General features: G+C 46.9%; 1 protein-coding gene across 5 annotated transcripts in view; it reads right to left on the bottom strand.

The window, feature by feature from the left end:
* Rftn1 (raftlin lipid raft linker 1) overlaps positions 1-21878 on the bottom strand; it is a 196641-nt gene that overhangs the window by 19699 nt on the left and 155064 nt on the right.

The following is a 21878-nucleotide window of genomic DNA, read 5'->3' as shown; positions in this document are numbered from 1 at the left end:
TTCTTTCTCTCTCTAATCCTCTTCCTCCTCCTTCTCTCCCTCCTCCTCCTCTTCCTCTTCCTCTCCCTCCTCTTCCTCCTCCTCCTCCGGATGGGTTCTTGTTTCCCTCCAACCCTGGCTCTGCCCTACTCCTTCCTTCCTTATTACCCTAATATTTACATCTTTCCCTCATCTTTTAAACATTTTACAGATGTTCCTCCTGGATCTCTAGGTCCACTACATAGGATGAAGCACAAACGATGCTTCTCTTAGAGTTGCGCTAGACCCCAAAACTTCTAAACAGTGCCCCCTCTCCCAGCAGGAAGCAATGCCCTCCTATATCCTTTATATGTAAAGGGTCTGGAATAAAAGAGATCTTCTCATCCCCAAACCAGGGTCATAAAAGACTTCAAGAAACCTTCTGCCCACAGAACTCTGCAAAGTAGCCAATCCCATCGCACAGCCCAGAGCCTGGGAGCACCAAAGCAGGCAACCCACCTATTTCCTCTCTGCAGCTTCTAGGCCCTTTCCTGCTCCCTAGTTTCCACTACAAAAACTAGCTACCCTGTACAGTGAGTGCTCTGGTAACCTTGGATGCTCAACCACAGCGTCTGAAGGTACCAACTTCCCAGAGCAACAAAAGCCTGCTCTCAGTGTTAGCATTTTGTCCTAGCTCCGCCCCACAGTTACCTGGCAACAGCCAGGTGTGCTGACTCACTATAAAAGGGGCTGCTTGACCCCTCCTCACTCTCTTGCCTTCTTGCTCAGGCTCTGTCCTCTTGCCCCTTCCCCCTCTCTCCCCATTCCCCTCCCAGTCTCTCTCCTTGTGCTTAGAGCCAGTCTACTCCCCCTCCCCCATCTTTCTGCCTTTCTCTGTACCTACTACCCTCTCAACTCCCTTCCCCATGTCCTGAATAAACTCTATTCTACACTATACCATCGTGTGGCTGGTCTCTCAGGGGGAACGGATGCCTCAAAATGGGCCCATGGAGGCCCCTTTCCCCACACCTTACCGCACCTCCACCAAACAATATACTCTCCTTATCTTTCTATAAAACACCACAGTCACCATTCTGAAGTGGAACTCAGTCTGTCATTTCATTTTCTTCCACTGACTTATTTTTTACAAATCTATCAGACCACTGGAATGAGGGACCCCAAAGATAGGGAATTTCCTTGGAAAGGTCCTTGCCACAGGGGAACTTGCCTCTCGGAGAGTTCGCATACCTCTATCACCTTGTCAGGCCACCTCACAGGCTGCTTGACTGACCCACACTGCAGCAAGATGCTAAATGACTTTATCTTGTGCTAGCTTTGTCCCTGAACAGGTAGCCACTCCTAACTAACATCCGGTGACTAACTATCTTATCCCTTTTGGAATCTTTGAACAGAACAGACCACTACTTTCCATCCACCTAAAGGCTAAGAATGTCACTGGATAGCATCTGAGGTCTTCAGGAGAGCTTCCCCTATCTTGCTGTAACTGCCTCTCTGGTGTTTCCACATCTCTACATTGATTTATGGTTTTCTTTGCTCTGCTACTGTAAATCGTCGTGAGACTTCTTCCATGTAAGAACACAGTACCTGCAGTAACATACCTCCGTGTTTCCTGCAACCTTGGCTCCAGAATCAACTATCCCTCGCTCTTTGGGGTGGAGGCACAATGAGTGGTCAGCAGCGGGCAGGACTGCTTGCTTCTACCTAGCTTGGCCCTTCGTTTAGACTTTAGTTTTATTTCAAGACCATAGAGAGGACTTGGGCGGGGGGGGGGGGAATCTCTTTGACCATCTTCCCAATACGCTCACATTGAACAAATATCCCCCTCCTCTCCCTTTCTTTGCTTTTGACTGTTTAATTGGCTACGTAAGGATGGGTGATCGAGTCTGGCTTAGGGCACAGGCTGTGAACCCAACGTTCGTCTGAATTACACTGGGACATACCCTCTTTTTATGTCATCCTTTATTTTTCCTGACATTTAGCCATCACCACCCCCATCTCCTTAATGGTTACAGGAACTCATAATTAATTTATTCTATATGTTACAGTCTATTTTATGCCATCATTCATCATGTCTTTCAAGGGAAGATACCATTTCTGGAGCCCTCTAAACTTTGGCCTGGTCTAGTCTGGCTGCTTTCCACACTTGTGTTTTCTCAATTCTGGTGTCTATGACTTGTAGGTTTTTGTTTCTAGTTTCCTTCCTACTCCGCTGGGACACCATCACCTTTAGTGCCTCCCTGGAAAGCAGTGCCCTAGAAGTCATTTGCTTTATTTTTAATTGATAATTTTGAAACAGAAGCCTGGAGTGACATCTATTTTCCATTTAAAAATTTACAAGTATTGTTTCTAGATATTGCAAAGCGCGCGCGTGCGCGCGCGCGCGCACACACACACACACACACACACACACACACACACAATCTTTGGTTGGTAATAAAATGGACCAGTAAAAATGAAGCAGTTTTTAATACACCATTTTACAGAAAGGGACACTATCATAGAGAAAGGTAAAAAATGTTTGGCTGGCTAATTTGGTGCAAGGCAGCTTTCTTAAAGTTCCTGACTTGGAGAAAGCCCTGCCTTCTGCCCCATAGGCCAGGCTTTAGTGATTCAGACTCCTGCACGGCTTCCTCCTAAGTTCAGTCTACCACAGCTCCCTTCCTAAATACTGGCTTCTATAGGTTTGAGATGCAAGGGCTTATGTAATGAATAACTTGGGGCATAAGACAGCCCCCTTTTCTGATCATGGGCTCAGCCACCCAGCGGACTGCCTGTAACTCCCGAACTCCCAGACTTCAGATAGAGGCAGCGGGGTAGAGAGGGGGCTAGTGTCTCCTGCTCCCAGCACACCTCGTGGGGAAATGAACCATAGCACTTTATTCATTACAGCTAAATAAGTACTATTAAACGTTGTTTTCTCCTGAGTGCAGCCTGTTGTGTTGGAAAACGTTAAGATCTTTAAACATCACAAGCTTTTGCGTTAGTGTGATCCTTTTTACTTGGCAGACATACACCCCGGGTTCTTGTCCTGCTCTGAATAGTGGTCTCTTTACAGAGACCCATTCTCTCTTCTTTCTTCCTGGGCCGACTGCTAGTCAAAGTCCTTGTTTTAAGTTCATTGCCTTGCTGCTCCTTCCTTCATAAGCTATTTTTATTGAACAAGGATGTCCCCTTCAGTCCCCTTCACCCAGCCTTTCTCTTATGCAGTGAATATTCTGCTACTTAAGAACCCAGGGCTCCTTTGTCCTCCAAGTCTTCCCTTCTTTCTATAGAAGCTTGTTTGTGTTTCGTGAACACTTGTTTATGGCGTATGATCCCTGGGTCACCATTCCCAGAGACCTGGCTATGTACCTTAGCACACCATATGGAGCTCTATGTGCACCGTGTCCTGGTTCTCAGCTCTGCAGTTAGGTCCTTCCATCCCCTCATGCTTTCTGTCCTCAAGACTTTTCTTCGCATCAGGGCTTGGCTGCAGCGTGTTCCCCTTGGCAGACAATTTACATTCCTCCACCTACGACTTTATAAGCACTCATCTTATTTTGTCTGTCTGTCTGTCTGTCTGTGTGTGTGTGTGTGTGTGTGTGTGTGTGTGTGTGTGTGTGCTCACTATATAGACCTGTCTATCCTGGAACTCACTACGCAGACCAGGCTAGCCCAATGCTAGTGCTCATGGAGAAAGCCACCACACCAGTCTCTCTTCTTACCTTGCAAGCATCCATCTGTCTATACTATCTCTTGACAATTATGTTCTATAAAGACCACCAAGTTAGTGAATGCTGAGTCATTTTTTTTCCCTAAGGGAAATGCAGGGTAAGGTTCTCAGTAGTGTCTGCATTTTTGTTACCTGGCCGACATGTTTGTGTTTGTTTAAAGACCTCTTTCGTTTGCTGTGTCTTGCTGGCTTGTGAACTTTTAGGCAGCAGCACGCGACTAAAGCCTGAACGACCTCATCCCACACTTCCGCCTGCTCGGTAAAGCACAGCACGGCACCCCAGGCTTAGGAACCTCGGCCCCATTCTCGGGAGCTATTTTTAATAATGAAATCACCAAGGATTCCTGGCACCGTGGCACATGACTTTAATCTCAGCCCACAGGAGGCAGAAGTAGGTGGATTCCTATGACTTTGGGTCCAGCCTGGTCTATATATCTAGATCAGACCAGCTGGGGCCGTACAGTGAAACACCATTTAAAAAAGTAAATCACAGGGGAAAAGGAGAAAATGTGGCCCAAGCAGACCATGAAAGAAAAAGACATTTGTTTGCTCTGAGCACTACACAATGAGGCAGAACATGGCTTTGTTCACAATGGAGCTGAACAATGGCCACTGAGTGGTTCAAATGCTGTGCTATTGGACACACTTGCAAAGGCCTCCGAGCTCGCCATAGCAGGGGTTGACTCTGGAGCTACAAATACACTTTCCTGGGCAGGTGAATTCGGTGATACAGGATCTGTGACTGTAAGGGCCAGCCTGGTATATTTCGCATCTAAATCATACCTTTCCTGTCACTTCTCTGGGCTTTTTCAGAAAACGGAAACACCGACATCTAACCACTCTCGTTTAGGCCAGTATTATTATTGCAATGTTTAAAAGGCCCACTTAGATACTCCTCGGAAGAACAGAAGCAAAAAGATAGAAACAATAATTTGATTACATAAAAATCCACCTGCATGACAGAGGACACATGTAAATTCAAAAGACAAAATGGGCAAAACCTCATGTCATAGGCAGAAATTTTAAAACTGACAAGAAAATATGATCTAAATTTTAAAATGGACAAGGATATGGCCATGGGGGGAGAGGGAACCAAGTAGCCATTAAACAGACCAAAAAATTTTAAAAAGTATCAGGAAATAAGTAATAAAGTAAAGTAAATGCAAATTAAGCTACTCTGAGGCACTGTCTTCACATCTGCACCCTCAAGTGTGACAACCTACTTTGTTTACCAGGCTGTCAGGAAACACGCATCCTCACGCTGCTGATGGAAGGGCAAACAGAGTCAACCCTCTTAGAGAACGACTTGACAGCGTCTCTCAGATTTACAAATACATCCACCATTTACCCTTTGACCGATGATCTAAGTTCTGGGAACTCGTCCTACTTATAAAAAAAAAAATGGGGGAAAAATGCAAAACCATCCATGGCGAACTGTTTGTATAGTGAGACCCTGGCAGCTACAAGTACCACCAACACTGGACTGTTTCGTCCCTACAGTGCTGCATAACAGAGGCTCAAGTACCATATCAGGGAGATCCGGACACACGGGGGACTCTACTCTTGTGTAAGGACCCTCTAGAAAACACCCAGGAAGGTACTTAACGAAGAATTGCATGCTAGACACCGTAATGCCCCTCTACCGACGTCTACGACCCAATCCCCAGAGCTTGTGAATAAATTCCCTTACAAAGGGATAGCATTTGGTAGACATTTTCAGGATCCCAGAGGTGAGAGTTTATCCTAAATTATTCGGTGGGATCAGTATAATAAAAGGGCTCATATCAGGAAGACGCAGGGAAGGCTGAAAGTCAGAGAAGGAAATACAACGACAGGGGCAGAACTAGACTGATACAGGAGGGATCCTCTAGAAGCAGGAAAGGCATCCTTGGGGGGTAGGGAGCTGCTGTGTGGCTAACACCAGTCTCTTGATATCTGCTGTGGCCTGAGTCTGAAATATCTCCTACATGCTTTTATTTTGAATACGTACTCCCTAACTGGTCAGTGGAGAGGCTACGGAACCTTGAAAGGATGGAGCCTAGCTTCAGGAGGTAGGTGTTACTGCATCCCTGCTCCTACACAGTCTTCTACACAGTTCTCCTTCACAGGCTCTATGTGATTTTAACCCCTTGTTTCCTGGCCCTCGGGGTGTGCACAGTCCCCGTCACATGCTCCCACCACCGTGCCTTCCCTGTTGTGATGGACTGAAACCCCCAGAAGTGAGTTAAAGCAAGCCTGTCCTCTCTTCAGCTGTCTCTGTCAGATATTTTGGTCACAGTCATGGACGACTAATACCTTCGTCGTCTTCTGAGAGTTTAGAGAGATTGGCCAAGGCAGGGTGGGGGACAAATGCAGGAAGGAATGAAGCTAGGAACTGGGCTCCCTGGTGAGGCAGGGGAACGGAGGACACAGGACAAATGGGGAGCATATTCTTAAATAAGAATGTCCAAAGCTAAGGCTAAGGAGAACGCCACAGTGAAAGGGGGGACATTTCACCTCTACTATCCGATGGAAAGTAGTGACTGTCAGAAAACCCGTCTGCCCCTTAGTATCCCAGAGGGTAGGCCTTGCCAGTAGCAGAGTTCTTTTATGAATCTCCAGTCCGTTAAACTGGCTCACACTGGACACTTGGTGAACGGGCATATGGATCGGAAGCCCATGGACCATGGGGGAAGCAGGAAAGAGCAGAAAACACCTGGCCTCTCCACGCTCTGAGGAGAGGGTAAACCTCTCTGAGGTCAACATAGAGCTGCCCTGCTATCCACTCCCCCCCAGGCATCCCATCCCACAGGACGGAGAGCCTGCCAACCAGAGGGAGGGGCAGACAGGCTGGCTGGCTGGAGATGTTGTTTTGCTCTTTGTTTTCTGCACAATGCCCCAGAAAAACATTTTGCTGATGTGTAATTAGGCTAACATAATAGAGCCTCAGAGAACAGTCATCTCATTTTAGACAACTTTGGCTCTCGGAACCTTCAAAGGGAATAACGGTTTTTTGTTTTTGTTTTTGTTTTTTTTTTTTTTTGTTTTTTTATGTAGGAAAGGGGGACAGATGAAAATATATGTAATGTGTAGAAAATTCCATTTTCCCCAGTTCCAAGACTCCTCAGAAGCCAGGGCTGGTGAATTCACATTTCTGCCTGATTGTTTCCACCACACAAGAATGAAGGCCAACTGCAGCCTTTCAGTAGCTCAGTACAATAGCAGATAATAGATGTTATTATTATGTGGGGTACATTGTTTATAAAATGGACTCCACTGTGACCTCCCTATCCAGGACCCCTTACAACTCCCCCACGCTCAGTGAGAGCATCCATTTTCCCACCTCTCGAATCCAGGGTGCTCCCAGAACTAATTCTGACAAACAGAACCTGGCAGCTATGACCCCAAGAGTCTGAGCCTAGGCAACAGAGGGCCTTCCTGCACCTGCCTCCTCTCCCAGAGCTTTGCCTGTTTGTTGAGGACAAGCCTAGGCCAGCCTGTTGGATGACGGCAGACAAGCAGGGCGGCCATACGGCAGACAGGTGCAAGATGCCATCTTGGGCCTGCCTTGAACAGCAGACTGTCTCAGCAGAGTTAGCGAGGGCCAGGAAGTAAAGTTAACTATCCCTCTTTTCATGTACCGAGATTCAGGGTGCTTTACCAAGCGGCAGATGCTAATGGTGTGTAATTATTATTCTAGCAAAAGCTGCACACATTCAAGCAAGTCTCTGGTAGGAAAGAAAAAAAAAGTCTAGTGAAAGTCACCTTGTTTGACTGGAGAGAAAGGACAGAAACAGCTAGTACTTGTGATGGGAGGACTGGGCTGCTCATTTTCGCCATCAAGGCTGGCATACGTAACCCTCACAACCTTCATGCCGGGCACATTGTGACCTTGCACTTCCTCTGAAGCCCTGATGTCTAATTTACAGTACCTTCCATGAAACCAACCGCAACCCAGCATACCCTGGGAGGGGAAGATAAAAACTCAGAGCAGGGAAGAACACCCTAGCTCCAGCCGTTGCCTGGCATCTCCTACAGAACCATGCCTAGCTGGCATCAAAACTAAACCTGAATGCAGGAGATAACACTTCTCTGGATTCTGGGCGCCTGGCTAGCTGGCTGCTGCATGTGCTTTCTCTGAAGCCACATAGTCTGGAGTTGGACAAGGGAACAGGCCATAGGATGAAGGGGCAGGAGGCAGCCTGCTATAGCTGTGATCAGTGCTGCCTGCTCCTGTGCGGGGCTGGCAGAATGGAGACCAGGCAAGGAGTGCTTAGCACACACGGCTCCCACAGCATACAAAGCTAATGAGGCTGGACTTTGGAGGTCAAGAGCATGATGGCTCGGGCAGATCCTGCCCATTAGTAGGGGCAGATGCTGAATTTCTTAGTGCAAACATTAAGCAGCTCAAAGCTGCTACATCCTGTCAGCCAGCCATGCAGAGTGGCCACACGCTGTGTCGGCACAGCAGCAGCCTCAGAGGCTGACATCTTACACAGGCTGAAAGCAGAGGGCAAGTCTCTCCTCTCCTGAGGCAGCTTCGCTTGGTAACAATAAAACAAGAAACATTTTTCTCCCTCCAGAGACTTGCCAACTCCATACCACTGGCTTTGATGGGTGAGAAGTTGTTACATTTTTTGAGAATACATAGAATGTATCAATTTGTTTCTCTTTAGACATGTGACCGGAGCATTTCTAACCAACCCTTGCTCATTTTCTACTTTCTCTGTTAGAAAAGAGAAGGACTGAAGAGGGGGCTTTCCTAAAATACCTAATTAATGAAAAGACAGAGCCTGGTTATTTACAAAAATTCTAAGACTTAATGCTATGTCCCCTTTACAGTCTGAGTGTATCAATACTCGCCAAAAAAAAAAAAAAATGCTGACCCAGAAATCCTGTCAGAGTAACAATTAGTACACAAGCTTAATAGGGGAAGAAACCCAAATGAACAGTAAGCCCACTAGCCCAGCCAGCAAGGGCCGAGCCACAGAAAGCATCTGTGGTTTTCCTCACCCTGGTAAACTCAAGGTGCCATTTTCCCCAGCAGTGTTAGGCGATCAGTCAGTCAATATTCTCTTTTGTGGTGACCCAACTGTCAGCATCGTGTTGCTATGGTTACCAGCATTTTAGCTCCACTCTCCCTTCTTTTCCAACTAAATTACCCTGTTAATCCCCCAGCGTGTTTTCAGAGGACCCAGTTCCTGGTACATGCATGTTTCAGAAGTACGCAAAGCTCCGGATGAAATATTCAGGTGTCAGGATATGTCAGATTCTCAACTGTCCACTGACTGCCATTGTTTGTGTCTATCCTCCCAGTCTTGAGCCCCCTCTCCTCAGGGAGAAATCCACCTGCACCTACTATGGCAGACATCAGCATCTGAGTGCCACCAGAGAGAAAACTAGTGAAAGAAAACAAAACCAAACCCAAAACAAAGAAAAACAAAATCCAAAACCCAAAGTCAAGGAAACCCAAATGTTCTTGGAAAGTCTGGCTAACTGGGGAAAATCTTCCCACCAACTCTAGTCCCGCTGTATCAGGCCAGCATGTGGACCACTGAGCACTTCTGGCTTTGACTATTGTGCCTCCTGCATTAGAACATGGCTTCCGCAAACACAGGGAGGCTAACTTGCTCCGAGGCATCTTCTCCCCAGATGGCTGCTGAGTGAGTAGAACTACACTTGGAGGGTGTGTCCCTGGCCACTGTGTCTTATATTCTCAAAGCTTAATGGAAGTGGCCATGGATTACATATAACAGTGACAAGATGCCCTTTCCATTTTCTGGATCTTTTATATGTGGAAGTTGTAAATGTATTTGTATACAAAAATTAAACGTGGAGAGTCAAGTACTGACTTTTCACAGAGCACTCGGGGTCACCGGGTACTTCTGTAAAATGACTGGCAAGTTCTGTAAAGATGAACTGGCCACATGGAAATGTGTCCTTTTTTCCTGCTGTGTCACTGTCAACGTTGCTGGTAGTCATCTTATGAGAAGTACTGTGTCATTAGGAAAATTCGAATTAAAATGAGACACCGCCCACACGTGCTGGGATGGATGAATTCTAAAACACCAGCACCAGAGTCCAGGCTAGGAGATGCAGAAAGAGGAACCCTCAACTACTGCTGCCGGGATTGCAGAGTGGGGTGTCCACTTTCGAAGATAGTTGGGTGATTTCTTACAAACCAAATGTGTTCACAATAGTCACATGACCTCACAGCCGTATTAGTTTTACAAACGAGCTGCAAGCATCTGTCAGCATAGAAACCGGCACGTGGATGTTTACAATGGTTTTATTCATAAAGTAGAGACCCACGATGTTCTTCTGTAGATAACGGATGGATAAAACTAGTGTTCAGATAACGGAACATCACTCAGCACTAAGGATACGTGGGCTGTTGTCAATACCATGTCAGGGTGCATGTCTGGTACGGTTCTCAGATGCTTCAGAACGGGGTGCCCATGCCAGATAACCCGCACCTGCCTCTCACTATTTGGGTGTCTACCACATTTCAATGTGAGCACCCAAGGAAGACATGACACAGGACAAGGCGTGGGCGAACATCATGGGACCATGGATAAGACCTCCTTCCATTACAGCAGTCCTTGTGCTGCAGCGGGTGACTCCAACTATCTGCTCTTACCTTTTATTTAGTTTTTATTTTTTGGTTCTTTTTTTTCGGAGCTGGGGACCGAACCCAGGGCCTTGCGCTTCCTAGGCAAGCGCTCTACCACTGAGCTAAATCCCCAACCCCAACCTTTTATTTTATTAACTAAATGGTTCTGGGAATTGTACCTAGGGCACCGCAACTGCCAGGTGAGCTACACCTCCAGGTCCCCTTCTATATTTTACTAAAATTCTTGACCACGGCTGGGTCCCTATGATCCTGGTTTGGCAGATGGAGGCAGGGGGATTATTGTGAACTTGAGGCCTCGGCTACAGAATGAGAATGTTTCAGACCGATAAATTTTTATTAGCCAGTTTAATTTCCAAGGACAAGGAGAGTGAATGCTTGACTGCATTAATGTTCTCTAGCCCTCTGTTCCAACTCCCCTAATATACTCCAGGTCTCTTCGGAGAACTATCTGTCCTACCTTTCTCTCTGTGACTCAAACTGCCCATATGTTAAAAAGAAACTAGTCCAGCTTTCGTTGCTCTGACAATGTACTTGAGGATGGTTGTTAATGTGAGACATGGCCACTGATTTATTTACTCTCTTATTTAACATTTTAAAATCAAAGATGGTCTGAAGGGGCTATTTTCCAAACCTTCCCCCCTCCTTCTTTGCACTGATTAGCCAATCAAATCAGACCATGAGTAAGTTCTTTTTTTTTTTGGTTCTTTTTCCTAGAGCTGGGGATCGAACCCAGGGCCTTGCGCTTCCTAGGCAAGCGCTCTACCACTGAGCTAAATCCCCAACCCCCATGAGTCAGTTCTTAACCAATGAAAATGAGACAGCTACCACCTACATCAGGGATAAAAGACAGAGGTATTCTGGCCCTAGCGGGCTTGCCAGCCTGGCTTGGGCTCCAAGGCCCACTTTCTGGAGAAGAGAAATCACCTTGCTGAGCTGATTTTGCGCCGTCCATGTGCTCCTCTGTGTAACACAGAGATTAGTCTTTGTTTCTAACAATTTATGACCATGTACATTTAAACATTTTTTTTAATGTATGGTATTTTGCCTGTATGAATGTCTGGGTACCACATGTATGCCTTAAGCCAAATAGGCTAGCAAGTTTCATCAGATTCCTTCAAACTAGAATTATTTGTAAACTGCAATGTGGGTGCTGGGACTTGAACCTGTGTCCTCTGGAAGAGCAGCCAGTGTTCTTAACTGCTGTCACTCTACCCCTAGAGTTGACTTTTAGCTCTTATTTTTGGATCCTGACAGTCCAAGGTCTGACAGCTTTGTTTAAGCCTCTAGTAAGAGACACTCTGTCTACATCGCAGTGTGACAGAGAGACAAGTGGAACCTGTCACATGAAGACAACACATGGATGTGGAGTATGTGGACCTGCCTCACTGGATAACAACCTCTTCCCACCAAGAATGAACACCCTTGGAGAGACACCATTAATCTCTTTGAGTCTGGATGGATAGGGACAGACAAACATGAGTATAAGTCATAAGAATAACAACTCAGAAACCAAGTCTGTCCCCTGGACTGCCCCCGATCATGCCAAAGATTATACAACTTTCCTCTAACAGATAAAGAAAATCTAAGACGGACAAAGAAAGGCCCACCCCATTCAGGGAACACCCCCTCCCTCAGTCTGTAGTAAAAATCCCCTGGAAAGCCCCTAAGAACCCGCAGGATCTCTTGAGCCACGTGCTTGCCAGAGCTCACTCCCAGTCTGGGGAGTACATTGAAGGATCTCTCTCCATTTAAATAAATCTATCTTTACTCCTCTTCTAAATCTTCCTCAATTCTCCCAAGACACAACCTCAACAACCTATCATGGGAGAGCCCAGACGGTCCCCCCAGTGACACCTAAGACTCAAGAGTGAGTCTCCATTGTTGGGTAGCTGATCAGACAGCACCAGGCTTGGGGATGGGTGGGTGGACCTTCTGTCATAATCAGAGGTTTGTAAAAGCAGGAACCGAAACTTCAAGAGGGAAGACTGATCTCAAGAATGGGATCTCCAGCCCTGGGTGGAGACATGCCATTCTGAGTTGCCCAGAAGGTCAGAAGACTATTATCTGGCAGGAGGGAGCTTTCTGGTGAAGAACAAAAACATTGTGCCCCACCCATAACAGAATCCAGATGGGCCTGCCAATCACCTAGACAAAAAAAAAAAAAAAAAAAAAAAGAAAGAAAGAAAGACAGACAGACAGACAGACTTTCAGGGAAAGCAGCCTGTTCTAGAAGCTATAAGTACACACAGTGCAATAGTCCCTCTGGCCACTGGCCACTGTCTACTCTCAAGCTTTGAGAGTGCCTTGCTTTGCCATTCCATAGAACCTATCACCTATACTAAGCCCAGTGTCTTATCTAAATTCTTCCAGTGAGGATCAGAAGGACCAGGGAACTGAGGGAGGACAGAGGGGGATCTCCATGACACATGACTACCTTGCAACAGGCCCACTTCATTGTGCACCTCTCTCTCAACATTGTCGCACTGGGGACCAGGCTTCCAGTGCACGGCCCCCTATGGCCATGGGACTAGCAAAGACCATATCCAGGCTGAATGTAGTCAGTCCTACAGCACAGGGCACTGGTCAAACCCAGGGTGAGCTTCAGAAGGTAATCGTCCACCAGGGCCTCTAGTATGGCTCAGGGTCCTGGCAGAACCTGACTTCAGCCTTACGAGGCCCTAGGTAGAGAACCCAGCTGAAGAAAGTATAAGGTGTGTGTGTGTGTGTGTGTGTGTGTGTGTGTGTGTGTGTGTGTGTGTGTGTGTGTGCATGTGCACGCATGCGCGCATGCCTGCCTGCCTGCCTGCCTGCCTGTTTACAGAAGGCTGGTATGGCGGCTCAGTGGGTAAAATGTGCTTGCTGCTAAGTCTGGCAACCTGCGTACACATAATGAAAGGAGAGAACCGGCTCCTACAAGATGTCCCCTGACTTCCACAGGTGTGCCACAGCATGTATATGCCCACACACACACATACACATGGATGTATAAAGTACACAGACATATGAAATAAAGTGTTAAAAAGTAAAAACCGAGGTCTTATAGAGTCATCTCCTACCTTTCTAATCTCAAAGCACACCAGGGCAGCTAAAGAGCAGGGCCGCCCTGACACTCGCTGCCCTGAGAGCTCACTCTGCGTGTCTGCTTTATAGTGAAGATGGAATCCTTCTACCTGCCCACCCAAGACACAACATCCACCCCCTGCAGCTACAGCTGCTGTCTCAGGGCCTAGGCCTGGACCACCCACCCATCGTTCTTGGGCTTTGAACTTGGCCTGTGGCTCCCTGAGTCGTCTCGCTCTAGGATATAAATGTATTCTAGCTTACGCCAAGGCCTTACGATACATCTCACAGAGGGCGTGGGTCCTCACAACATCCACTGCTAGCTCTGTTTCCCCCTGAGAACCTGACACCCCACCTTCCTGTCATTCAGGGCATACAGAATAGGTTCTATTTAAAGATTTTGTTTTTAAATGTGTGTGTTTGTGTATGTGTGGTAGGGGTGTGTGCAAGTATGGGTGAAGGCCAGAGGAAAACGCTGGATGTCCTGGTGCCACGTTGTTACAGGCAGTCATAAACCGCCTGACACGGTGCTGAGAACTGAACTCAGGTCCTGTCCATGGGCAGTGCTCCTTAACCACTGAGACGTTTCTCCAACCTCAAGTAATAGTTTTTAAAAATGAGGCTGGAGAAATGGTTAAGCAGATTAAGCGATTTGCTGGGCAAGCATGAAGGTCTGAGTTTGAATCCCCAGAATGCACACAAGAGCCAGATGCATAGTGCAAGTGCCTGTAAAATCCCCCTGCCCCTGCAGGGAGACGGCAAGCAGAGAAAGGCCAGTGTGAGGGTGTGCACTGCAGGAAACAAGAGAGCTGCTATCCCAGGCAAGGTGAAGTGTGCGGGTCACATAGCCAATCCACACGGATGCTACAGTATGCACACGCCCACACTCTCACACACTAGTGCATTAAGCGTGCGTACGTGCGTGCGCGCGCGCGCACACACACACACACACACACACACACACACACACACACACACACACACACCCTGTCACTGCATGTGTTGCAGGATTTGAACCCACGGCCACTTCTGCCGCCCTCTCTTGCTCTGCAGTGAGACTCTAAATCCCCTCCCCCTCTCTCCACAGAACGGCATGCCTGCCTCTTCCTTGCATCAGCATTAAATGTTCTGGGGATTTTGGTTTCTCTCGCTCCACGGGAAGCCTGACAAGGATGAGGAATTATCGATGAATATGAAAGGCAGGAGGTAGGAATCCATTTTTAATGCCCGCGTTCCTTCTCTTCCGTTAGAGAATCAATCCTTGCCGCCAGAATTTCTACCATCTATCACATCTTCACGGCTGCTGACACACAGTAGGAACTCGGTATTTATTTGTTGAATGAATTTTTCAGGAGATTTCATGGCTCATACTTGAAGTAAAACATGGGTATCAGATATAACAAGATGGGAGTTTATAAAAGAAATGTTCAGACAGATTAAAAGTCACACTCTCCCTTCAGCTGCCTACCCTTAGTAGTCCCTTTCTTCTTCAATGCCTGCCTTGAAGCCGTCACGGGAGAACCACTCTCCAGTGGCAAACACTCCTGTCCTAGTTAATATCCTCTTAGGTCTCAAAGAACTTGGATTCCTGGAAGTGATGTTAGTCTGTAACTCAGCCCTGGCCAAAACTCCCTGAGTGAAACTCAGCAGGTGCTTCTGAAAAGGCTTGACTTGTTGTAAGCATGGAGACAAGGAGAAGGAATTGTTCCTGTGTGCCATAGTTATCATGTTTATATGGGATGCCTGGGATCTGTATAGCTACCTTGTGACTAGGGTCATAAAGGGAAACAGGGCAGACAGGACAAGGACAAGGAACAGAAAGTTTCCCAACCTCCAGTGATATCTAACTGTTGAAATGACCGGCTTTGCCACCTGTCCTTACCACACTCTAAGCTTGTTGCTCCGGGTGACAAAGTGAAATTCTATTCCACGTCTATTTGGCCCTCCTGTCAGCATCAGGAAACATCCTGATGGACACATAGGACCCTGGTCTTGTTCTCATCATGGAACTTTGGTCCCAGGCTCTGTTGGCCTCTTTCCCATTGCAACCTTCACCCCAAGCCACTCGATGTTGGAAACACCTATTTTGAGATCAGACTCTTGATGAATCCCTAATCCCCAGTCCCCTTCTCTTGCCTCAGCTATCAGGTTTTCTAGACTCTTCTTAGGTAAATAACACTGACAGTTTCACTCTACAGCAGCCGTGGCGACACATCCATGTCTGGTGTGCCAGTTTCCCAGGACAGTTGGATGTTGGCAGGGCAAGTGCCTATTACACATGAAGCCCTAAGTTTACGCCCTGGCACTATGAGGTAAACTACTTAAGCCCGGGAGACTGGCAAGGGTTTTCCTCACTGGCAGAATCATATTACGTGGAACTGTTAGTCAGAGTTCTGAGAAATGTCTACCGACAAGTGGGATGTCCATAGCCACACTGGTATCTGCATGTACTGAGCTGTATTTCTGGAGAGCCTGCTCCCATGATTATGAAAGTTGGCAAATGCATGATTTCCAGGGGGTTGCAAACTCCATGACCAGATACTGCATCTGGTGGAGACAGAGTTTCCCTTCAAGTGAGGATCAGTCTCAGGTGGGGATGAGTCATATTCTGAAGGGCTATGTACTTAACAGCTCCCTGGTATGCATGTTAACTATATCTGAAAATATCTTCACAGCAGCATCTAGCTATTTGGACCGCAACTAGGTAGCATAGTCAAACTACACCAACACAGAATATTGCCAACAGAACAGCCTGTGTGACTCTGTTCCTTTTAACACTTCCTGTGACCCTTCTTTGTCAGTATGTGTAGAGCAATACAAGGTTGTAGCAGCAAGAACACAGTAGGGACAGGGACAGCTGCTGATTCTTGTCTCTCCTTTATCCCTGTTGCTAACTCTGCTGAGATCACATCATTTTCTGTACTAACTTAGGAACACATGTACCTGTTTCTCTAAGGGAGACAATGTGAGAAAAGGTTCTGTAAGTTTCCTCTATTTCGGCTGGACAATCCCTAACCTACAGCACTTTGGTCTACATAAATATTGCACCCTGCTTGGCTACATGCCTGCCTTCCCTACCCTTTTGACCCCTAGGAATGAATGCCTGGCCAGGAGAGATGTCTATTGGTCATGATCACTATTCTTCTTAATTCATTCACTGTATCCTTGGCAACTGACAATTATGAACCCAAAGGGAAGCTTTCCTCTTCCTTTGGCTTCTAGACTACAGACCCCACTACAAAATGCCATCCTCACCCCAGTAAAAAGCAGGCACTATCATTTGGACACTCATTCCCTAGCCTGGCCTTCCTCTTTGAAGAACTTGGACATGGGAGGTATGGAATTGCTAAATTGGAGGTGGGTACTTCAAAATTTACAAGACGTTGGTGATTTGCCTTCCAAGGCATTCTTAACTTTAGAGATGAGCCCTACCATCCAGAAAAGGTGTTCAGCTGTATGATCCAAGACATTCAAGTGTCATGATCACAGTGAAGTGTCATGACACTTGTGAAGTAGACACAGGATTGGATAAAAGCCAGTGTTTTTATCCAGAGAAGGAAACCAACACAGACCTGAGATTCCAAGAGCTCTGTCCAGGCCTCCTGTAAACTGTGACTTGCTCTGGAGTGGGGAGGGGTGGAGTTACCACTGGAGAGAGACTGGTATCTTACTTCCTGGTCCTTTCATAGGAATGACAATTCATAGACCATCATTCGAACCACAGGGAAAAGGCAGAGATCTCCTGCCTGTGGCACCAAAACTATGATTTTACACCAACCAAAACAGTTTTCTTGGAGAAAAATCATGGCAATAAAAAATATGCCAGAGAGTTTGAAAAGAACAAATACTGGTGCTTTTGTCAAAGCAGAAAGTTGTGAATTCTAGATGCCACTGAAATGGAAGCTATACTCTAGTAAATTCATGTGGTAAACCCTCACATGAATATTTAAAGAGCTGGTTGGGTGCCTTTACAAATGAAGACTGACACCCAGAACTCCTAAGGAGGTCACAGAGAACAAGTGAGCAGAGCTGTGACATTTAAGTCAGGGTTTCTAGATGGAAGAAGTCACTCACAGGAACAGCATCTCATGTGATCTCCCAGGACTGCCTCAAGATCTACCCGATGGAACAGAAAGCATGTCTGAAACCGATGCACAGACACACAGTGTGATCCTCCTTGGAGACAGGCAACAAGTCTCTGGGACGTGTCAATGGATACCACAGCCTTTGCAACACTAGGATCACGTGGTGCCACCTTATACACGAAACCTTCCAAGATACCAACGCTGGAGGTGAACCTTCCAAATGTAAGTGTAACTTGGACTTGAAATGTCTCAACGGAGGCAGGGTGTGAGGGGGCAGGCCTGTAACTCCATCTCAGCCCAAACACCTAAAGCTCAAGGACAGCACACACTACAAAGGGAAACCTGGTCTTGAAAACTAAGGGCTGGGAATGAAACTCAATAGCTAGCTGTGTGTTTTCTTAGGCCCTGGTTTCATCTTCTAAACCACAAAACAAGTGAACCGATAAGCTGCCCAAAAAGGTGGGGTTCTTGTTTGTTTTGTTTTAACAGAGAATTCAGGCAAGCCTTTTGAAGGCTAAAGTAAATTTTCAGGAAACTAAGTTGAACCCTTTTGAAGGCTAAACAATTTACAATACAAACTTGAGATCTGGAAGGAAGTCATGAAAATCCAGGTCGTTGCCACCAGATCTCTCTCTAGTTCGAAGAAGCCAGTACTGCATACTCTGGTGTGCTGGTGATGTGGGCTCTTCCAGGGTGCTGAGGCTGGATCCCAGAGCCTTATGCATACAGCAGGCAAGTGCTCTACCCTTGAACAGCATTCACAAGCCCTTTTCCTTTTGAGACAGGATTTAATTAAAGGCCTGGACAAGCCTTAAACTTTGTAAACCAGGTAAGCTTGAGCCTCCTGAGTAGCCAGGATTACACTGAGACCTTGGTCATACATGCTTTTTCTATCATCTTAGGTTCATATCTAGCACCAGACATCATGAGAAGCACTAATGAACTACAATACACGCTGGGGAAAGAGACCATGTTAACACTTACTGATGTGAACGAGAACCCCTGGGACAAGCCCACACACACCGGGGAAAGAGACAATGTTAGCACTTACTGATGTGAACGAGAACCCCTGGGACGAGCCCATGTCTGCAGAGACTGGCTGACTGATTAGAACTGTAGTATTGTGGAGAGCCTGGAATGTTATAGGTCTAGAGGCTAATCCCCTTATCTTTGGCTAGCTTCCTTGCCCACTTGTATTAGAACGAACATCCTGAGATTAATAGATAAAACCTTTTAAATTCTATTAGTTTACCAGGGCCCTCCTTTCCACCAACCCTAAAGCTGCCAATGCTATCACTAATAGCTGATAGCATCTTAGGCTTATACATGGGCTTCCTCTATCTTTGCTGTGACCTCTCTGGTGTACCTACCAATGCATTTTAAACCTGTCTCAATGACTTTTTTTGTCCTGTAAAACTATAAAACTTCACAAAACTGCTTTCACGTTGGAATATGGAACTTGGGATAATTTAAATCTGTAAACTCAAGCCATGGTTTCTCAAAACAGCTCCATAATAAACTCTCTCTTATTCCCTTTAAGATGAGAACTGTGGTGTTAACAGTGGCATCTGGATTCTTCTGAGCCACCACATCCAGACATGTAGACTCAAAGAGGCTCTTACCCGTCTCTCTACCCGTCTCTCTCTTTCCCTCTGTCTTGCTCTGCAATTGTTTTTTTTTTTTTGGCCAATTACCCTTGCTACTCAGACTCTCGGTTGAAAAACCCCTACAACTGTCCTAGAGGGGGCCCCTCATCTTCCTCCCAGGTACTTCAGGGCCATGACTTTACGACTAAAGGTGATACAACTATTTGGCTTTCTTTGAGATCTGGTTTTGGTATATAACCTGGCACCGTCACCCATGGTAATTCATGTAGTTCTCCTCACTAACTCCTGAGACAAAATTCCTTCTAGACTGCGACCAGGGCAGTAGGCGGAGCCTCGTGTCATGAGTGACAGCAGACAGTTGGTGGGCTACTGTTCAGTAGCAGCAGCTCTGTGCGCCAGGGCTGGCAGCCACCGGCTCTCACTGTACTTTCTTCTTTGGGTGGGGATTAGAGTCTTTACTGTGTAACCGAGACGGGCATGGGACTCAGAGCAACCCTCAAGTCTCACTCCTGAGAGCCGGTATTGTAGGTCCGAGTCACCATACCAGACTAGAGTTTCTTTAATGTCTCAGCTCTGAGATATCATTGCCAACATCCACTTATCAAACTGAAAAGCAGAAGGAGAAAGGGCGTGGTTTTCCTCTCTCTGTTGAGCAGTTGGGCTGGAACTGGAGGGCTACGCCTACACAGGTTCCTGGTCAACTTCCTGCTCTTAACAGGTTGCATTGTCTCGGGGCGGAGAGCCCAGCCAGGTTCCCTGGTGAAAGTGTGTGTGTGTGTGTGTGTGTGTGTGTGTGTGTGTATAAAAGGGAACCAAAACATAGAGATAGAATTGGAGCAAGGCTGAGGGCAGGGCTGGGAATAAAGGGGCAGGTCAGATCTCACCAGTGAGAATGGAGAAAAAGCGGACAATAACATCTCAGTTATGTAGCAGGCCTGGTAGAAATGAGGATATTCTGAAGAAACACTTGTGTTTCTCAATCAGAAACAATGGACCCCAAGGAAATAGGAATTCCCCAGGAATTTCATGCTGTGAAGGAAAAGGCCCCGCCCAGAACGGAACTTTTCTCCCAGAAAGAGATTTCACCAAAATCTCGCTTACCACTTTATAGGACAAGACTGAAACCAGGCCGTGATAGGCAAGGTGAGTGGGGTTTATTTGACTTCATAGTCAAGGCAGGAACTCGGGGCAGGAACCAGAAGGCACAATACGAAAAAGAGGCCACGGAGGGAGGAGTGCTCTTTCCAGCTTGCTCCCATGGCTTCCTTAGCTAGTTTCTTACATTTCTCAGGGCCAACCGCCCAACCATGACACCACCCACAGTTGGCTGGGCCCTTCCATCTACTATCATCAATCAAGAAAGTGACCCACAGGCTTGCCCTCAGTCCATCCTGACAGGCATTTTCTCAGTTGAGGCTCCCTTTCCTCAGCCGCCAAGTTGACAGCAATCTAACCAACACAGACCTCGCCTTTTTGATACTCTTTCCAGTATGGCCACATTGAATAACCTTCCTGTTTTTGTTTTTTTCTGGATTACACTATTAATCTGACTCTTGGAATTGGCTGATTGAGCACGGATGGCCAAACCTGGCTTGGGGCATGGATTGCAACCCGAACTTCGATAATATCTGGAGCCCAGGGGTTAGGGGCTAGCCTGGGAGGACGGTGCTGGTCATAAAAAAGGGGTCAAACAGACGCAAAGGGGAGCTGTCATGTTTGGAGCTGAGGGCTGATCAGGCACAGCCACCTGCAGCAGCTTCTCTCAGAGCGGCAATGAAGAGAAGGGAGAGTTTCAGAAGACAGCCTGTGTGTGACTGTAACCCCTGACTGGCACGCCCTCTGCCACCACCAGTGTAATGGGTACCTTAAGTAAATGTGTCCTTCCACCCCACTCTCTAAAGTCACTCACCAGTAAGATGTCTTCCCCTCTGCCTGGTAACACAACACTTCCCTCCTTCTCCTGCCAAGAGGCAGCCTGACTGCAAATACATACTGTGAGTGACCGTACAGCATGCGACCCTCCTCTTCTCAAACCTGTAAGAAGGCACCTCGTTCTCTCACGTGGGCCTGCATTCTCCTCAGAGCCCTGCCATGTTACCCACCCATGGCACCTATGTCGACAGTGCTCCTAACTACTCTAATACATTTCTTATCCAAAAGGATGATCTGCCTCTGTGTTCCCTTGAAATCCAAACGCATCACCTTTCAGGTACCTGCCCAGGCTTAAAGAGAAAAACAAACTTTCTGTAGGCCAAATAAGGGAAGGGAAGTCTTAGCTGGCCTCAGGGTAGCATGAATGGGTTCAGGCTCACCCACATGTCCCAGAGAGGGGCTGACTGTGGGCCAGAGTGGGTGTCTGATGGAGCCTCTTCAGAAAGCCAAGCCTTCTGCAATCTGTCCCCGGTGGGATGCTTACTGTGCTGGTAACAACCTCAGAGTTTCATCTTTCAACCAGCAGAGGCAATTCATCTAACGGGGTGGTATTGTGTGTAAATTCTTGGGCCTCAGAGATGCTGTTAAAGACTGAATATATTGTGCCCTGCCTAAATTTACCCTTCGGTGCAGAGTTGGGGCCTCTAGAAAGCAATCACGGTTAAATACAGCCACAAGAATGGGCCCCTAATCCATTAAGATTAATGTCCTAAGAGACATCAGAGAGCTCACTGGCTCTCGCCAATAAGCAGACTCGAGTGAGTAGCTGTCTGAACCTTCCAGTCTCCTGCAAGGTAAAAATCCTATCTGTGGCCTTTTGTTATAGTGTTTCCAGATGAAAGGAAACTTCTAGGGTGGGGTCCAAATATTTGTGCTTGAGAAACTCTGCA

This window comes from Rattus norvegicus, chromosome 9 (assembly GCF_021556685.1).
Source record: "Rattus norvegicus strain SHRSP/BbbUtx chromosome 9, alternate assembly SHRSP_T2T, whole genome shotgun sequence".
NCBI classification, from domain to species: Eukaryota; Metazoa; Chordata; class Mammalia; order Rodentia; family Muridae; genus Rattus; species Rattus norvegicus.
This window is presented reverse-complemented; position numbering and strand designations above follow the sequence as displayed.